The sequence below is a fragment of the Cryptomeria japonica genome, chromosome 3, assembly GCF_030272615.1.
Source record: "Cryptomeria japonica chromosome 3, Sugi_1.0, whole genome shotgun sequence".
Taxonomy (NCBI): domain Eukaryota; kingdom Viridiplantae; phylum Streptophyta; class Pinopsida; order Cupressales; family Cupressaceae; genus Cryptomeria; species Cryptomeria japonica.
This window is the reverse complement of record NC_081407.1, coordinates 862,489,634-862,509,116: the sequence shown is the minus strand read 5'-3', so window position 1 is coordinate 862,509,116 and position 19,483 is coordinate 862,489,634. Positions and strand designations below refer to the sequence as shown.

At 34.9% G+C, this 19,483-nt stretch overlaps 1 pseudogene; it reads right to left on the bottom strand.

Moving 5' to 3' along the window:
• Window positions 1-17,558, bottom strand: part of LOC131066658 (uncharacterized) — a 38,653-nt pseudogene extending 21,095 nt beyond the window's left edge.
• Between the last annotated feature and the right edge of the window lie 1,925 nt (window positions 17,559-19,483).

Sequence of the window (19,483 nt, the reverse complement as noted above, 5' to 3'; positions counted from 1 at the left end):
TTGAGCCTGAAATAACATCAACTCTACAAATTTTTGGAGGTATTCTCTCCTTTTTAGAGATGTAAATTGTGGATATTTGACAAAAAGATCACTCAATATGGCTTGTTAAATCAACAGAAAATTTATAGATTCAAATTTGCACCTATGATAATGCACTCAATACCCTCAACCATGTCATTGTCAAATTTATCAACCTCTATATTGCCATCTCTATATATGCAATAATTTTTATGCTCTTCAAAATTGCATTAAAGTCGTAGTGCACTTTATAACAATGCTCACAATTTCCAATTTTGTGTGGATCCTACGAAAAGAGAATTAACAACTAGAGATGACTCACCTACAATTTTAAATTTTCTTATTCTTAATTCCTTGCATAAATTCATATTATAAATGATTGTTTAGAATTCATCCATTTTTTTTTTTGCTCCATTTTGAATTGGTTTGGATTGGATTGCCTCTTTAAGACCCATCAAAGTTTAACTTTAACCAATCCTACAAAGATGAAGATCATACTACTTGCTTCCTAGCCAATTGGTAAGTAATATCCCCATTGACTACCTACGGGAGAACCTTTACTCCCTACCAATTCAAATTCATCTTGACATACCAATCTATGAAAGATACATTCTTTAGGTTTAATTGAGAGAATGTGATATTAACCACCTCAAAAAATTTCGCTTCAAACTAATTTTGTATAATTGAGATTATTGATATTTAGTAATTAAGTTACATCTTTAAAACCGTTATGTAGACTATAACTTATGTGAGAAGTACAAGGATCTTCTATTCAATTGCATTGAATTCATTTGGTGTGAATGACAGTGGTGATAAGATATTTGGAATATGGTTTAATTAATAGAAGTGGTCAACGCTTGAATATTTTTCTTCAAATTGTATTTGTGGTGTAAGTAAATGTTGTCTTATGATCTAGATAAGGAGGAGGTGGATGAAAATTTTCCTAATCCTTCACTCCATTAATATATCTAGTATTCTATTTTTGTCTTTATTTGTCGTTGGCTCTTCAAATCAGTTTTGTCCTATCGATTGGTGGGGAGTGGTTCATTTTCCTCTATTGTGTTTAATGGGGCTATGTTTCTCTATGTTTTTTTTCTCTCAAGACATTTTTGGACTCTTTTCTCTATTGTTTTTCTATTATCCTACTCTATATGTAATTTCCATATTAATATTAATATATAATTTCAAATCTTTTTCCCTTTTGCCAAAAAAAAAAGAAAACAATGCTCTTCATTATCATAGAAATCTTGGGTGGGGCATTTAATATAAGGTCAACTTTGCGAACATCAAAGGTGTTAAAGTAATTAGTGAGCTCTAGGTCATCTCCCATTAGTAGTTTGCAAATAACACTATGCTATTTTATGCTACAAAGAGAAAGGTCTTCCAATTGATCACTATTTTGGGACTCTGGTTTTGAACCTTGAGGTAGGAAGTGAATAAGGCTAAATATGAAGTTTTTTTTTCCATAGCCTTCCCTAAAAGGAATAATAAATAATTATAATCATGAAATTTAAGAAAATAAAACTACAATACAACTATGTGGGACTTTGATTGGCCAAAGGTGTTATATATGAGAAACTTTAGGATCCCTTCAAATTAAAGATGAGCTCTAAATTACAAATTGGAAAGTAGCTCTCTTGGATAAGAAGAATCACAATTATTAAGTTCATCCCCTTAACCATTTCCATCTATTTTTTTTTTTGTCTTCTATGAATTTTCCTATTGGTTTTAGGAAAAGCCTTTGCAAGTAGATATGGAAATTCTTATGCGATGGGATAAATGGTAAGGCGAATATTGAATTGATAAACTGAAACAAAAATTATAAATCAATAGATGAAGGTTGTTTACAGATTATAAATCAAATTTTATAGAATAAAGCTCATGAGGTGAATCCTGTTTGGCACATGTACAAAGAGACTCATTTATGAAATGGAAAAATATATTACAAAGTAAATATCTTGATTCGGACAATCCTTCCAACATTATTTTGACCTCCAATTCTCTGAATGTCTCAGACATGGAATTATATACAAACCTACGAATTAGTAAATTTATATTATCTTTTGTAGAATATACATCGTGGAAGAAAAGCCTTGTTATGAGAAGACATGTGGTTTAGTTATCTAAATTTTGGTAACTTCATAGAAATTGAATAGGTGTTGGAACTCTCAAGAACCTCTATAGAGATTTTGTGAAGGATTATATTATTTTTCATTCAAAGATGGACATGAGGTTGAAGGTGGAAATAATTATTATCATTGTGCCTACCTCTAGAGAAAATGACCTTTCTAATTGCAACTCCCATTAATAAATTTATTATTTTGAGACATGGGGTGGATGTTTTAATTTAAAAATTTTCTAAAATAAGATAGTATAATATCAAGGATGGTTATCTCCATCTAGCTTTAGGGATGTGGAGTGGGATGAGATTGATATTTCCTTACATCTTTGTATCTCTCAAAGGTGGGCACCTTTTCATTGTTAGCTCTACAAAAAATAACCTCAAATCATATAAGGTTAGAAGGATGGGTGTTCATGACCCTTCTAAGTGTAAAGCTCAAGAAGAATCAATGCATCATCTACTTCTAGGGTTTATTTTTCTTGGGAATGCTGACATTGGCATTTTTCCAAGTTGGGATGGTTTGGTGCTCTTCCAAATGATATACTTAGTTTGTTTCAATTATGGCTTCTCATGAAAAGATCTACATCCTTTGGAAGTTCTTTGATTTACTTTCCTTCCATCCTTTTATGGGAATTATGGAAGGAAAGGACTAGAAGGCTTTTTCAAGACAAGGAAATGAGCTTTATCACTATACAAAATAAATTTTAAGTGAAAACTATTAAGGTAATTAACAGAACACTCTCTCGATTCAATGTAAAGAATGTATATTTTATAGATTGGGATGCCAACATGAGGTTCAATTGGTAGGGACTAAAGGTTCCCCCGTTGGTAGGGCATAAGAGTTTTAATTCCCAATTGACCAAGAAGTAAGTAGTATGCTCTTCACCTTAGTAGGGCTGGTTAAAGTTATATTTTTATGGGTCTTCAAGAGGCAATCAAATCCTTTCCACCATACATTGCACTATTAGAGATTAAAATGCTTTAACAGTTTCAATCTATTCAAAACCATTTCCAAATAGAAAAAACAATGAGGTTCAATTCTTAGTAATCATTCATGATCTTAATTTATTTAAGCAATTAGGAATATGAAATTTAAAATTCAAGGTGAGTTCTCTCTAGTTTTAAATTATTTTTTATTACACTCCATATAAAATTGGAAATTTCGAGCCTTATTGGAATGAGCATTACAACTTTCATACAAGTATAAAGAGCCCAAAACTAATCACATTTATAGAGGTGGAAATATAGAGGAATATAAATTGTCCGATGATAAATTTGAGGGTATTGACTGCATCATCATCAATATAAACAATATAAACTTGGATTTATGAATTTTCTCGTGATTTGACCAGCCATATGATGTGGTCTTTAAGTGAGACATCCACAATTTACTTTTCTAAAAAGTAGAGAGTACCTCCACAAAATTGTAGAGCAGATATCATTTCAAGCTCAACATTTTCATATGGGAGGATGAGAGTGCGTTGGATGGTAAATGATGTGGCAACTTTTTATCCCTTGCTAGTTATTTTTATTGACCTTCATTTTTCCTTCATTATTCGGTTGCATGAAATTATTTTTATTCCTCTTTTGGGGTTGCATTTCCATTTTAGGGCATTCCATTATGAGATGGAAACTCTAATTATGTGGAAATGGGAGAAGCGACACATGTATTTTCTAGGATTAATCTCTGACAAAACACTACAAATGGTTTAAAAGGACACGGGATTATTTTCTATGGAAGCCATACATATGGAGCTAAGTTGGACTTCTTGACTTCTACAAACAAATATCAAACTGTAGGATTTTTGTCATTGATTATTATATTTTTGATGAAGGAGAATTTTGTGTATAGGATACTAGTTGTCATTTATTTCAACATACTTTTATTTAATTATACTATTGTTGATCTAGTAATTCTATGACTTTGTTCATCATGTATTTCTTTGCGTTGCTTCATAATTACAGATATGGGTTTGTGATTGGGATAGTATACTCATGAATATCAAATGTACCTATATTCAAGTTTGTATAAATTTGTATGTGTTATGGATCTTTTGATGGTGAGTTACATGGTTCAATAGTTTGGCTTATTAGTTGCTCTATTCCTTTGGAACATAATAGTTTGTCTAGGCATCCACATTTCATTAGTTGATTGTTTTTGGTCTTGTGGTTTGGGACATTATTAAGCATTATGGCCAACATGTGTATTCTAGTTGGCATTAACTTTTGTTATAGCTTGGCTGACCTATGTGGATATAATGTATGAATTATATTGTGGTAGCATGTAAATAATTATTTTATTTTGTTAGGCATGTATTGCCAACTTAAGATATAAATCAGTATATGTATGTGATATACTCTTTTGATGATGATATATAGACATAGGTGTGTGATATAGTGACCACAAGTTATATGATGTGATATGTGATTGAAGTAGATGTGAATGACTGAAGAGCTAATGAAGTGTGTGAAGTCTATCTATTGAGCCTATTTGGAACTATACTTAATGAATATGTAAGATGCAACTATAACAGTTCATTTTGTCTACTTGTTCTCTTTTGGGCAGTAAGCCCTCCAGTAGTGAGCCTTCATATTTCGGGTAGTGAGCCTCAGGCAGTGAGCATTTCGTAATATTTTATAACTAGTTATGTTATATTGAGAGTCACCCTCTCCATGGTTTTTCCCTAATGCATTTCCATGCAAAAACTTTGGTGTTCTATTGTGCATGTTGTTGTGGATTGTAACTCTACTTTTGTTGCTTATTTAATCATTAAATTCTTTTTGCTACATGCTTATTGGAGTAAATCTATAAAGTAATAACTGAGTTAATTCTAAAGTTTAAAAAGGAAATATTGATTCACCACCCCTCTCAGCATTTAGGCTACTCAACAATTTGTATCAAATCTTGGTCCCTTGTTTTAGCTTAAACACTTACGGGAGACTTTGTTGGTTGAACAAATGACTCCTAAATTAAGTGCCAAAGAAATTTTTATGGATGGATAATAGAAAAAAGTTGTTGAAGATCTTGAGAATGTGGAAATAGAAAACAAGGATTTGAAAAAATATAAAATAAGCAAAATGCTTTAGAAAACTAAGGGAATAAATCAATAATTTTAGTGAAAAGTATAAAGAGATCAGTAAGGAATTGAAAAAAGAAAATGAAACAATTTTCAATCTAAAGTTACAAGTTGAGGAAAGTAAGAAAACTAAGGAATGTCTGAATGACTTAATCAAACATAACACCAAGGAATGTGCAAGACTAGAATAGGAAGTTCTAACTCTAAGATAAGAAGATAAATTCAAGGAAACTACTAAGAAACTTGATGAACTGATGGCTATGCAGAAATATTTGAAAGAAAAAAGTGGATTAGGTTTTGAAGTTGGTGAATGTTCAAATCAAAGGACTGAATATAAAGGCAAGACAAAGAAAACCGATTCTGAATAACACATCGAAGAAATAAACCAAGGAAGCCCAGGAATAAAAGAAGTTTTGCAAGAAAACCTCTTGTAAGACAACCTAATGCTTAAAGGTACCCTTCATTCAATGGATTTTATTTTTCCTATAATAAGTTTGAACATAAGGCTCTAGAATGTAGAAATGAAATGAATGAAAATGTTTAGCTTTTTACTTGCAAGAGACTTTGTCATAAGGCTAGTGATTGCAAAAGTCAAATCATGGTTGGAAAAGTAAGATTATTTTACGGTTATTATCAAATATGCAATATTTTTTGACACAAGGCTAATCAATGCAGATCTAGAATGACAACATGAAATTTAGAATAGAGAAATATAAAGTGCTTTAATTGCAACAAGTTTGGGAATATTGCTAAAACATGTAGAAGTAGGAATATGAAGAAAGATAATTCAATAAAAAGGAATGAACCTGTAAAGAAGATTAATATAGAAGATGTAAGGAATGAAGTGAAAAATATTTAGAGAAAGAAGTGGACTTGATGGAAAATATTGCCATATCTAGCTTAAGTGCAGAGATCCCCTCTGGAAAATAGTCTGAAAGCTTAGGATTAGGGTGAGCTACAATGAAGATCCTTTTTCCCCACTAAATATGCTTATGTTGTTGTCACAAAATCTTTATATATTAGATAAAAATGTTGAACTCGAACTCTTGGTGAAGATTGTGTTAGAAAATATTACTATGCGATAGATTGGAAATCTTGGAAAAGTGATTGTTCTCTAGACAAAGATGTTTAACAAATTTTTGGTGATATGATGTTTATAGCAGAAAAACCCTTGGTTATTTAGTAGAGTAAATAAGATTTTGATGTTCATTTTGTTATTGAATTTGAAGAGAAAAAGAAGTATTTGAGCGAAACTACTGTCAACAGAGCTAAGGTATCTTTAAAATTTTATCTCACGAATTCTAGCAGGCTTGTTAGTCATGAAGATGAATCCCAACCTGAATTCAAGAAATCTATGAAAGAGCTAAGAATAGATGTTTTGGTTAGTGTATTTTCATCACTACTTAATGAACTAATATGTCTTGAAGATATCCTCAAGTTTTTCGATGTACAAATTGAAGAGTATGATAATGTAAAAAAGAGAGAATTTTGAACGTTTTATTTAAAGAGATTTTTTTTAGTTGGTCATTGAGTTAGGGAAAAAGTGTTTGAACATTTGGAGTGAATTTTCGATGATAGTTAATGAAGAACTGGTCAAGGTTGTGTTGAGAAAAATTTACGATGCCAATATTTAGTATAGATAGACCATATCAGACTACAAAGGAAGCCCTAAAGGTTGTTACTAGTCTTTGTTCAAATGGAATCATACCTATGATGAAAACAATAAGAAACAAAGAAGTTAAGGATTGACAAGTTTTACTTTGGATTGAAGAGATCTATGGATTGACACCATTACAGACCCTTTGGTAAGATATGTTGCTATGGGTATTACCTATAAGATTTACTTTAAGAATAGAGAAGGTTCTACATCTACTATTACAATATATGTTTCTTATCATATGCCTAAGAAAGGAAACAAGTATTGAACAATATCATAATGAAAAAGGATGATGGTTATGCTTTTTGTTTTAGGTCATTGATTGTATGCTTGGTATTCTAATTTTTAAATTCATTACCAATGGATGAGAATTTTGTTTGCAATGAGAATTTACCCATATGAAATAAAATCAAAATATATTTTGATAACTGGAATTGCAAAGATAGGGCATGCAATTCTAGTATTTCTATGAACTCCAAAACAACTTAATTTCAAGATTTAGGATTCCAGAAAGATGTATTGAGATGTACGGGGATAGCATTACATTGTTGGTTGATATAGAACATTGTTTCTTGGAAGTAATGTTGCCCCCAAAGTTTCGGGTAACGGGATTTGGATATGAAATTAGTGCCGAAGAGTGTATGATATATGCAAATAAGCTTCTTATATTTTAGGTAGATCTCATTGAAGATAAGATTTTTAATTATAAAGAACTCACTAGATTTGATGTGATTTGACATATTTCTCTAGAAGGACCGTCCTTCGTTAAGAAGAGATGTAGAAAATCTACTGAGATCCCCCCTCTAGTTACAAAGAAGAAGAAGTTAGATAAAAAAGGAAAAGACTGGAAGCATTGGCATTGATGATGTTGATATTGCTGAAAAAAATGTGAAGCAGAAGGAGACAATTGATACAGAAGAAGTTCAAAGCTGAAGGAAGCCTTTGGTTCTTCTGATGAATATCCCTTTGAAGTTGTTAAAGTTTAAGAAATTCTTGAGGAACCCAATGGCATAAAGATAATAGGAGATGTATGGTCCTCATGAAAATCTTATACCAAAGAAAGGATTTAAGATGCTTTGATTACATGATGCTTTCTCCAAAAAAATCTTGTTCTTAGTTCTATTCAAAATTTTATCCTGAATATTTTGTTTGAACAATTAGCCCTGAAAGCTACTAAAAAGGGACAACTAGATCTTGAAGATGAAGTGCAGAGATCTATGAGCATAAAATATATTGTTGCATAGAAGAAATTGGTTGAATGTATAAAGGAAATGAGGAAATGTTTGGATGTAGTTTCTAGTGTCTACAAATATTGCATTAGGTGGCCTACTACCACAAAAAACCACAAAGCAAAAATTGACTCTATTGAGTCTGAGAGGAATAGATTTGTATAATATTTTAATATATTCAAGGATACAGATGATCTAGTAAGAAGACAAATTAATTAATTGTAGTTGGACTTGTCGTTTGTGCAGAAACATAGACATGTTTTTTGTTAGGAATTTCTCAATAGTCAAGGAAATTATTGAAAGTAAAATGGATCACTTTACCCATATACTATTAGTTCCCAGAATTCTTTACTCTCAGAACTCAAAGAAAAGTATGGGATTTTCCTACAAAAGGGTAATTGAGACCTTTTTCCATTTATCGTAAATTGCATTACTATTGTTATGGGGATCTGTGTGAAGGTATCTTTTTGATACCTTTTTTCCATGATGGAAAAGGGGGAGAGAATGAGAAAATGTTACAAAACAATTTGTCAAAAACTTGAATTTCTTTGTGGTGTTGTCATTAATGTCAACCTGTCTTGTGTTGTAGATGGTCCATAAATGTAGGTTCTTAGTTTGTTTTGTGGTTTGGCAGTTATATTGATTAAGGTTGAGGTATTTATACAAGGTTGGTGTAGTGGAAGTTTCAATATGAAAGAAACACGATTTATGCAAGAAAGATAAATGTCACTATGGAAGAATGATTTGCATTACTTTAATATGTAAATATTACAGAGTGTGATTTTGAACATAATGTTTATGATTTGTGTATATTTTACTATGAAGTTTATATGTTCTCTATCGCTCAAATGATGGTGTTACCAGTTAATCATAGTAATAGTTACCAAAGCCTCCAAACTATTCTTCTTGTCCCTAAATATTTTATTGTTAATTTCTTCCCACAAAAAGAATCTAGAATAGAAAAAGTCTTACCACCAAAGATCTTTGATAAGAAGATGATCTGAATGGGGAGACCAACCTAAAACACAATCCTTTGTGTCTATTCAAGAACCATTCAAAAAGGAATAGGGGAAATTCTTTGTCTCAATTTCCAAAAGTACTTACAATGAAGGATAATGTGGTTGATGTTTTCTTCTTCACTCTTAGACATAATACATATGTTGACACATTGAAAACCATATATTTTAAGATTATCAATAGTGAGAATCTTACCATGGCAAGTCATCCACTAAAAAAAGACAAGTCTTTGTAATTTTTATCATTCTCCAAATGATAAACCAAATAAATTGAGAGGGAGGGAATGGAGTAGCCAAGTCAAACCTAGAATAGATCAAATACTTACTTTCTTTGGAGGAGGCCCAGTTAAACATGTCCTCAAAAATCCAACCTGAGGAATCTGAAATTATTAATAATCTTGAGTAGTTCCTAAGTTTTAATTTTTAGATGATGATCAAAGTCAAACAGATTCAAATTCTATTTGGTGAGGAAGATCCAAGAATTTTGTAGTCACACACAAAAACTCAAAACCTTTCCAAAAGGATATCTCCAATGGTAGAATAAACGGGATAGAATTTCGAAGGGATATAGGACACACAATGATCTTTCTAGAATCTAACCTTTCAACCATTACCAATTTTAAATTGAATACCTTTGAAAATGATGTCTTTAATTCTTAATAGGTTGTTCTAGACATGGGATCCCCTTGGAAGGACCTCAGAGGACAAGAAAACATAATTATCCCTTCTCTTAAGATACTTATAATTTATCATAGTCAACCAATCAATTTTTTTAGAATCAAGTCTCCAATAAAGCTTGGCCATGAGCATGATAACCAAAGAGTTGGAGTCTCAAATATTGAGACCACAAAATATCTATTGTAACATAATTTTTCCTAGTCAAGAAGTGACAATTTTTTTTTTCTGCTTGAATCCTGACTAGAGGAATTATCTTTGAATTTGATCCAACTTTTTCCCAAGACACTAGGATATGGAAAAGTGATAGGATATAAATACAAGCGATTTGGAGGGAAGATTTGAGAAGATGAAGCTTACCTACATTACCTAGAAGATAACCTTTCCATATAGCTAACTTTCTCCGAATCATTTCTAGGAGTCTAGTTGAAATTGACTCTTGCACCTTCCCAATAGTTAGAGGTAAAAATAGGTAAGAAGAAGGGAGGCTAGGATGATGGAAATTTAAAATCCTTGAAATATATAATTGAATGTCACCTGGGAAATTCATGAAGAACAAAGCACTCTTATCTAGGTTATTTTTTTTGTCTTGAGGCACTAGCATAATCCAATAGAATGGAAAACCACCCTCTAGCCTCAACCATTGAATCCTCACCAAGTAGAAGAGAAGTATCCACAAATTTCTACTAAGCGATAATGGAGGGACCTAAAGAAGGCTTAATTATTTTATGATTTCCCTGAAGAACATGCTTGTGAATATTATAGCCATAATAATGAATAGATATGGAGAGAGAGGATCAACCTATCTAAGATCACTAGACAAGGAGAAAAAGCCATGAAGAGTTCCATTTACCATAACCAATATATGAGGGAGTTTTAAATAGGCCTTAATTAATTTCAAAATTTTACCTTGAAAACCAATTTTCCTTAAGACCAGGGAAAGGGAAGGCCACAAAACAATATTGTAGGCCTTATATATATCCAACTTTAAAGGCATGCCTTCCTTACAATTATTTTCCATAGAATGGATAATTTAATATACAATAAGAACAACATTACAGATTTGAAAACATGGCACAAATCCCTTTTGACTACATCAAATCAGCTTCCACGAAATAGGATTGATACAGCTAACAAAAGTGTTATGAAAAAACCACCTCCTTGACTTCCTCATCTGAGACTTTTCTCTCCATGAAGCATAGGTTTTTGTAATCAATAATATTTTGAATATCCTGAATCAGTCTTTTTCAATTATTAACAATAGCAAGATCCAAGGAAGGTTGAGATTTGTGTAAGGAACAAAAATGAGAGACCACCTCCCTATTAATATCCTCAAACTTGGAAAATAGGGTACCTTTCGCTCCATACAATTTGTGTATACTATTCATTTTATATCTATTGGCTAATTGATGAAAAAATTTAGTGTTCCTATTACCTTCATTGATCCATTACACTCTTAACCTCTATTTCTAGTAGATTTCTTCTTTAATAACTAGGTTATTAAGATCAGCTAGAAGGGATTTCTCTTTATCCAGTCTATCTGAATAGGCCCCTATTACCTCCATCTCTATCTAAATCGTATTGATCCGATTCTTTAAATCATTTTTTTACTAAAAAATATTACCAAAAGAAGGCTTACTTCATCAGTATAAATTATTTTTAAGGTGATTCAGTTTGTAGGAGACTAATAATAGTTGAACCAAGATAGCGCGATGGTCTAAGCCAAAAAGGATCTAGGAAGAGAGACAAGAGTTCTCAATTATATTGCAGGAAGAAAAAACCACATATCAATCCAAATACACTTGAAGAAGGTTATCTCTGAGAAGAGATTGGACCACATGTAATTTTTATCTTCAAGATCCAAATCACACAAACTTGCGCTACACAAAAATTCATGAAGGTCTTGCATGCTCTCAAAAAAATTATTGACACCTCCAAATTTCTCCAAGGAAAATAATGGGGAGTTAAAGTCACCTATCATGATCCAGTTAGAATCTTGGAAGCACAACCTACAAGAGATGAGATAGTCCCAAAGATCTCTTCTCGCGGCAACATTGTTAGTAGCATAAATGTTTGTGAGGGTCCATTTCCCCCTAGTTATATTGTTCTCAAAATGTATAGTTTGGAAACATTTATCTTGAAACCTTAGATACCTAGCAAGAAAATAGGGTTTCCATAAGATAGAAAGACCTCCACAAGCACCCTTCACATTCAAAGCATAGGCATTTGAGAAAGCCTAAAGAAAATAACTAACCTTAAGAAAGGTATCTATACTCATTTTAGTTTCTTGAAGAAGCAAGATATTCATTTGCAATTTCTTCACCAAGTCCTTCACTAGGAATTTTTTATGAGGACCATTGAGTCACCTAGTATTCTAGGAGAAGATCTTCATTTGGAGGCAATGCAGGACCAATAATACTTTGAATTTCATTTCCAACCATTATCCACATAAGGATCTACATTTTCCTACCATATTTCCTTAGCAAAATTTTTGTCAGCCTATGTATCCCTTCCCCACATCAGTCATTTTCCTACTAGAAGTCAGTGGACAACTACCAACTCCAACCATCCTAGAAGAGGAAAATTTCTCCATAGTAGGGGTCCAAAAATATTCCAGAGAGTTTTCCCAAAACCCACAAGTTGACTTCAAAAGTGCAACCACTTCGATAGCAGAGACTGTAATTGGGGACACAAATTAAAGAAACATCTTGATAGTAGCAGGCACTTGGGGGGTGCTCAGATGAACAAAAGGAACCATATCTTGCACTTTGGAGGAAGGAGGAGCCACTTGGAAGATTAAGGGGGAACCTTGTTCCAAAATATCACCAGCAAGGTTGGGGAGAGAAAACTAACTTCTAGCAAGCCTTCAGGAGGGGAAAGGCTAGCCACAATAAGGAGGGGTCGACACCACATCTGAATCCATAGGTAATATAGCCACAACACCTGACTTTGTCGAAACCAAATCATGGGTCGAATGAGCCTATGGAGGGTTTCCCTTAGAGATCTTTTGGGATGGTTTAGAGGTCTCCAATGCAGAAGAAGATTCCATATGACTCTTATCCTTTGCCTTGATGGAAGGTTTGGAGCTCCCAACAGGGTACTTATTAAAAAGATGGCCGACCAACGATAAAAATTGACAAGATATCATAGAGTCCTTGTATACTAATGGTTAAGATCAAGCACCAAGAGGAGAATTGATGTCAATGTATATGGACAGAGTCATGTCAAGAGTAATGCCTACACAAAAGCACACATAAACCAATCTCGACCTTTGTTTAGTAATAGAATAAGGAGAAATGAACTGCCCAAAAGAGTTAGCCAACCCAACAAAGATTTCATCATTCTAAAACTCTAGAGACAATCATGGGAGATGAACCCAAGTTGAAATAGCACCATCGAGGTGTGATTTTGGCTTAAACCTAGGACACCACTTGCAAAGAAGAAGCTATTGATTGCCAAAAAACTAGGGGAAAGAATAGAGGAAAATAAAACTATCCTCCTTGAGAGAGAATGACAAATAAAATGTACCTTTAGGCAACTCCAATATCAACACACTTCCCTTGATAGACCATCTTGCTGCCACCCATTTGAGAATTATTTGTGTCACCAAATCATCCTTACTATTCTTCTTTTTACCCTCACCAAATAGGTCACACCCACCGCTAGCCACACTCATTTAAAAAAATTTAATTAAGTCTAGATTTATAATATAATTGATTTACCCTAGCATTAACTTTCACTCTAATTGTAATGCTATCTAGTTGTTTTAAATTTATTTGAACCCTGACATTAACTTTCATTCTAATTGTAATTCTATCTAGTTGTTTTATAATTATTTGAACTTTTAAAATAATAATTAATAAATTAGGCCAATTTTTTTTTTAAATCAATAAGTTAGAATAAACTTAAGGTAACTTGTAAACCTAAAATTATTTAAATAGTCATGTTACTTATTTAATTATTTGTATCATTTTTTTCACATTCTAAACTATTAAATAAGATATTTCAAGTCCAATATCATATTTTAAGATTTTTTAAATTGTTTGTTTTGATCATTGTTTTTTTGTTCTTTAAAATAAAATATTTTTTTTTTAGCTTTTCCACATAATCATTAATACAATTATTTGAAGCAAGATAATAATATTATAAAATAATAGAAGAAAACATAATTTATGTATATTTCTTGAAAATGAAATCAAAAGGTAAATAATATTTTTCTTAATTACTCTACATAATCATGAGATCATTTATTTTCGACAAGGCATATGTTTAGTGGAAAATTATAGAAATAATATTTTGAAAATCCAAATTTCTCAATCTTTCTTTAAATAAAGTAAAAAATAAATAATATTATCTCACCTAATCAACATAGCTATCTATCATGTATTTTCCTAGGGACATGAGTTTAATGGAAAATGAGATTAAAAAAAACTCCTTGAGATAAAAATATTTGGGAGCTCTGTGATTTTTCGGTGCTTTCGACCGTGCACTGAAGGAGAAAGCAGGGTTGAGGCATGCAGGCACTGACAAGAGTACCTTGGCATCTACGTGGAGGAGTTAATCTCCTCCACTCAGTTTGCATTTCTCGCCCACTTGCTCTGTTTTGTTCTGTGTTTCATTTACTCTTCTTTGCGAACATTTCTTGCGATTAACTCCACCCATCCGCCCACCCCACACGATCCTAACCCTAGTTTCCCATGGAGCCAGAGTCAGATGGAGTTAATGTTAGTAAACCTAGTTAATGTTAGTAAACCTAAACCCACGCCACGGACAATACCAGCCCTAACAAAGCCTTTCATTGAGATCGTCGCCCTACCTACAAATGGAGTCTGCTCGTCGGTGCACTTCCTTAAGGCTCCTGTAGATGAAGGACCCAGTAAGGATGGTAAGTCCCCTTGCAATACCTTGGACCCCTTTTGCATTTCTCCAAATATTGAAATGTTGAATGAAATTGCTTCGAAAAAGCGTAGGTTATGTGACACTGCCATATTTTTTGCCTATGTTGATGCTTAAAAATGCCCACCTAGGAAATTTGTAGATGACTGGTTTCACAATCTATGGGATCTTAAATTAGGGCTTAAAATCACGTTTTGTAGACAAATACAAAAAGTTCTTTTTCTCATTTTCTTTAATTCACATGAAGCCCAATTGGAAGCACTTAAATGCCAGTACTGGACGGTTGGGAATACCTCTTTTTGAGCCCTAGCTTGGTCTCCAGAAGTAGTTAATGAGGAAGTCCTCGCATTATCCTCTCACAGATGGGTCATCCTCAAGGATGTCCCCCCTTTTTTGTGGCATTTCCATCCCCAATTAATGGAACCATTTGGCAAAATGATTCAGATAGATGAAACTGCTCGGTTGGTGCCCAACCTAGACGCAAGAATGCTTGTCTCAATTAAGCCTAGAATCGATATTCCACCATCTTTAAACCTAGATATTAATGGAGACACATTTGTCTACCCGATTAAAATGCTTGGAGGATTGAATGCATGTTTTCTCTGCAAGAAAGAAGGACATATTCGTAAAAATTGCCCAATTATCAATCGTAGGAAGCAAAAACATAATTCAGGTGAAACTACTATAAACCCTAAAAATGTTAATGATCTAAAATCTCCCCCTCCTCACTTTGCTAGCGAGATGTCCACAGATCTTGATCCCACTCCTAATAAGGTTAACCCTCTCAAGCCCAGTCTTGCACTTTTGGCCCCCGAACTCCTCATCCCTATTTCCGACCCTTCTCAAAATCTTATAGAATCGCCCTCTGATTGTTTTCAACTTGTTACCTCGAGGAAACAAAGACGTAAAGTTACTCCTCTCAATGCCCTAAATCTTAACCTCTCCTCCAACAACCAATTGGCCTCTGCTCATAAACCCCAGGACTCTAATCCATCCCCTGTTAACTCTGTGGTTAGAAATATGGTTAAAAATTTGGAAAACCCCAATCGTGGCGATGATGGTGCTAGGATTAGTAATAGCCCTGCAATGATACTCAATTCTGCAACCCCCATTCAATCGGTCTCCTCTTCACTTGTAGGGCTTATTTCTGACACTAACACCATCCTTCCCTCGACTACATCTATGCTCAAAGAACTAGAGACAATCATATTATAGAAGTTATTTATGCCAATAAGGGTCTAGAGGAAATTAGAGCTAGCACTATGCTCCCTGGCTTTCCAGGCTCCCAGTTGTCTACGTCCGACATAGGAGGAAATGTAGATAGTAGAGCTAAGCTTCCCGAAACTAGTGAAGATGATGAGGACCTTATGAAAGGGTCATCCCTAAATAAAAAGAAAGGTAGGCCTGTGGGCTCCAAAAACAAGAAGAAATCTTGTGATCAACAACGGTCTCCCTACTAGCCCCCCTTAAATCCTCCACTTTGATGAAATACATATCATGGAAAATTCGAGGCCTTGAGTCACCTGACAGGAAATTTGTTATTAAAAGATTTCTGGATTATCACAAAAACTTAGATTTTCTGATGTTACAAGAACTTAAATCTGTTGGGTTCTCCCTCAACTCTACACTTGACTTCATTTGGTGAGATGCAATCAAAGTTTGTACCAACCACCCGAGAGGAAAATGAGGAGTTGGTCTTCTTATCGCCCCTAAATGGACAATGTACCTCAAGGATAAAGGGACCTCCCCCTGTAATAGAGTAGCTTGGGTTACCTTAGATGTTAAGGGTTCTTGCTTTGGCATATGCTCCATTTATGCATCTAATGATTATAAGGAAAGAATATCCCTCTGGAATTGGCTAACTTCCATCCCAAATATCCCCTATGTCATGGCGGGGGATTTTAATATGACTGAATCCCAGAATGACAAGGCTGGGGGACTTTCGTTTGAATGGAAAAACTCAGAAAGGCCTCACTAGGACAGGTTTAAACAACATCTACAACTATTTGACCCCTTGGAAGGCACTAAACCTGACACCCCTAACCTATGGCACACCTGGTGCAACTTTCAGCAAAACACTAATAGGATCTACTCCAAGTTAGATAGATTCTATGCCAATAAGGACTTTTCTCCTTTTCCCCCAACCAGTTTGGGAATGCGGTTGCAGTCTTACCAACTACCCTGTCTAACCACTTCCCCATTTTAGCCATTATCAACATCAGGAAATCCATCACGCCTAGCCACCCTCGCAATAAGAAATTCTTACTTAACACCTCCTTGCTGCAAGATGAGGATGTCCTAAATGCCATCAAACTAATTAGACTCTTCAAATTGCAACCACATCTCCCCCAATCCCACATGCTAAGATGGCAGAGGAACATTTCCTCCTGGCAGAATCTTCTCCAAACCATTGGCCAAAAAAGCCAAGGACTTTTGATTCATAGAAAAAACACTTACTCTTCGGCTTCACTCCATTGAACATGAAATTCACCTGCAGCAGGTCTCCGAGGCTAGAGATATCCTCAAGAAACATGAGCAGGTTAAAATCAGAGGTGCTTTGATCAGAGCTCGCAACCACTGGCTCCAGTTTGGTGATAAGGGCTCCAAAATATTCTTTAATCTGCTTAAGCAAAAACAAACCAGGGAAAAAATAGATAGAATAACTATAGATGATAAGGAACTCCTAGATATCAATGACATCAAAGAAGCCTTTGAAGTTTTTTACAAGACTTTGTTTACCTCTAAGGATAATGAGGCCTCGACAGATGCCCGTACCAAATGTAGGACCATTATTTCTAATAGAATCTCTGAGGACGAAGCCAACCTCCTCAAAGCTAAGCTAACCCTGCAAGAAATCAAGGATGCCATTAAGGCTCTCAAGGATAGCAAGGCCCCAGGCCCTAATGGACTTCCTACTGAATTCTACAAAACTAACATTGATTGGATCTCCAACAACCTATATGACATCTATAATGAAGCCCTTGCCATTGGCACCATGCGGGAGTTCATAAATAATGGTATTATTAAGCTTATTCCAAAAGAAGGGGAAAAAGCCCTAATTAAAAATTGGAGGCCAATTACCCTCCTCAATGTCTCCTACAAAATCCTGGCCAAAGCCTTAGCCTCTAGCCTTGAGAAGATCCTCCCCAAATTCATCTGCTCCACCCAAATAGGCTTCATTAGAGGCAAATACATCTTGGAGAATCTTGTAATGAGTTGGGAATCCATGGAATGGGCCAGAACCCGAAACCAAGATGCCACCATGTTCCTTGTTGACTTTGAGAAAGCATATGACAGGGTGGAATGGGACTTCATCCTCATGATTCTCTCAGCCTTTGGCTTTCCTAGCGAATTCTATGATTATGTTTGAGTCCTCCTCAAGGATGCATCTGCCCTAGTTGAAGTCAATGGGACCCTCTCCCAGCCTAGTCCCCTATCTAGATCAATTAGGTAGGGATGGCCCCTTGCCCCTTCTCCGTTTGTCACTACTTCCGATGCCCTGTATTATCTCCTTAGAGATGACACCCTCTCCTCCCATGTCCAAGGCATTACTATGCTGGTCGACTCTGAACTGATCGACATCCAGTTTGTTGATGATACCTCGCTCTTCCTGAAGCTCTCAAAGCACAATATTGATTCCCTTAATCAAAAACTTGACATTTTCAATAGAGCTTCCGGAGCCCGGATATCTAGCACCAAATCCACTTTATTTGGATGGAAAGATAATCCTCCGGACTGGCTTCACTAGTTTGGCTATGTGTAGGGAGGATCTAATAAATTAGTCTGTTATCTTGGCATCTCATTTTCTATATCTCCCTCTCTTAAGGACATGTGAGGCTAGGTCAAGGGAAAAATAGATAGGAAACTCAACAAGTGGGACAATAGGGTCCTCTCCCTTGCTAGCAGGATTCAAGTCTACCAAAAAATCCTATCTTCATACAACATATACTACTCCTCGGTGTGGATGTTCAGCAACTACCAAGTCTTTGAAATCCAAAAGGCCATCAGATGGTTCCTATGGTCTGATGGGAAGGGTAAAAGGAAAGCTCACGCGGTCAAGTGGTCATGGTGCCACTTGGATAATAAACTTGGTGGGCTGGGCCTCAAGGATCTTAGGCTGCAAGGCATCTCCCTTGCAGCCAAATGGATATTTCACTCACTAGAAGGACAAGAACCCTGGAAAATCCTCATCAGGAACAACATACAAAATGGTGTTCCCAAAAATGCCAAAACTTGGAAAGCCCTCCCGTTCAGTGACTTAATTGCAGGCGGTTTTCCTGTGTCTGTCCAAGGCACCTAGGTGTTTAAATCCATCTAGAAAGCCTAGGAGCATGTGCATGGTCTCATCAACAACTCGAGCATCAACTGTGACAATACCCTACATGGTGAAAGGTCAATATGGTGGAACGTGTTTCATAACTCCAAACCCCTTGCTTTAACCCAAGGTTGCTCTGCTAAGCACTAGCATAATAAAGGAATCAAGTACATGATGGATATTCTAGAACATGATAACCTTATCAGCTGGGAGGCTCTTAGCACTAAATATGATCTCCCTGCATCACATAAGAAGACATACAATATGATTAAAAATGCATGCGCTCCCTTTGATCTCCCTAAAAACACCCAAGTAGACGCCCATAGGTACCTTACATTCCTATGGAAGGATGGCTCCACCCTCCCTAAGATCAAAGCCAAATATATCTATACCCTGCTCAATAGTAATACCTTGGTGATCGAACATATCAACACTCTATGGTATGTTAATCACACCCCCCACACTTGGCAGAAAACTT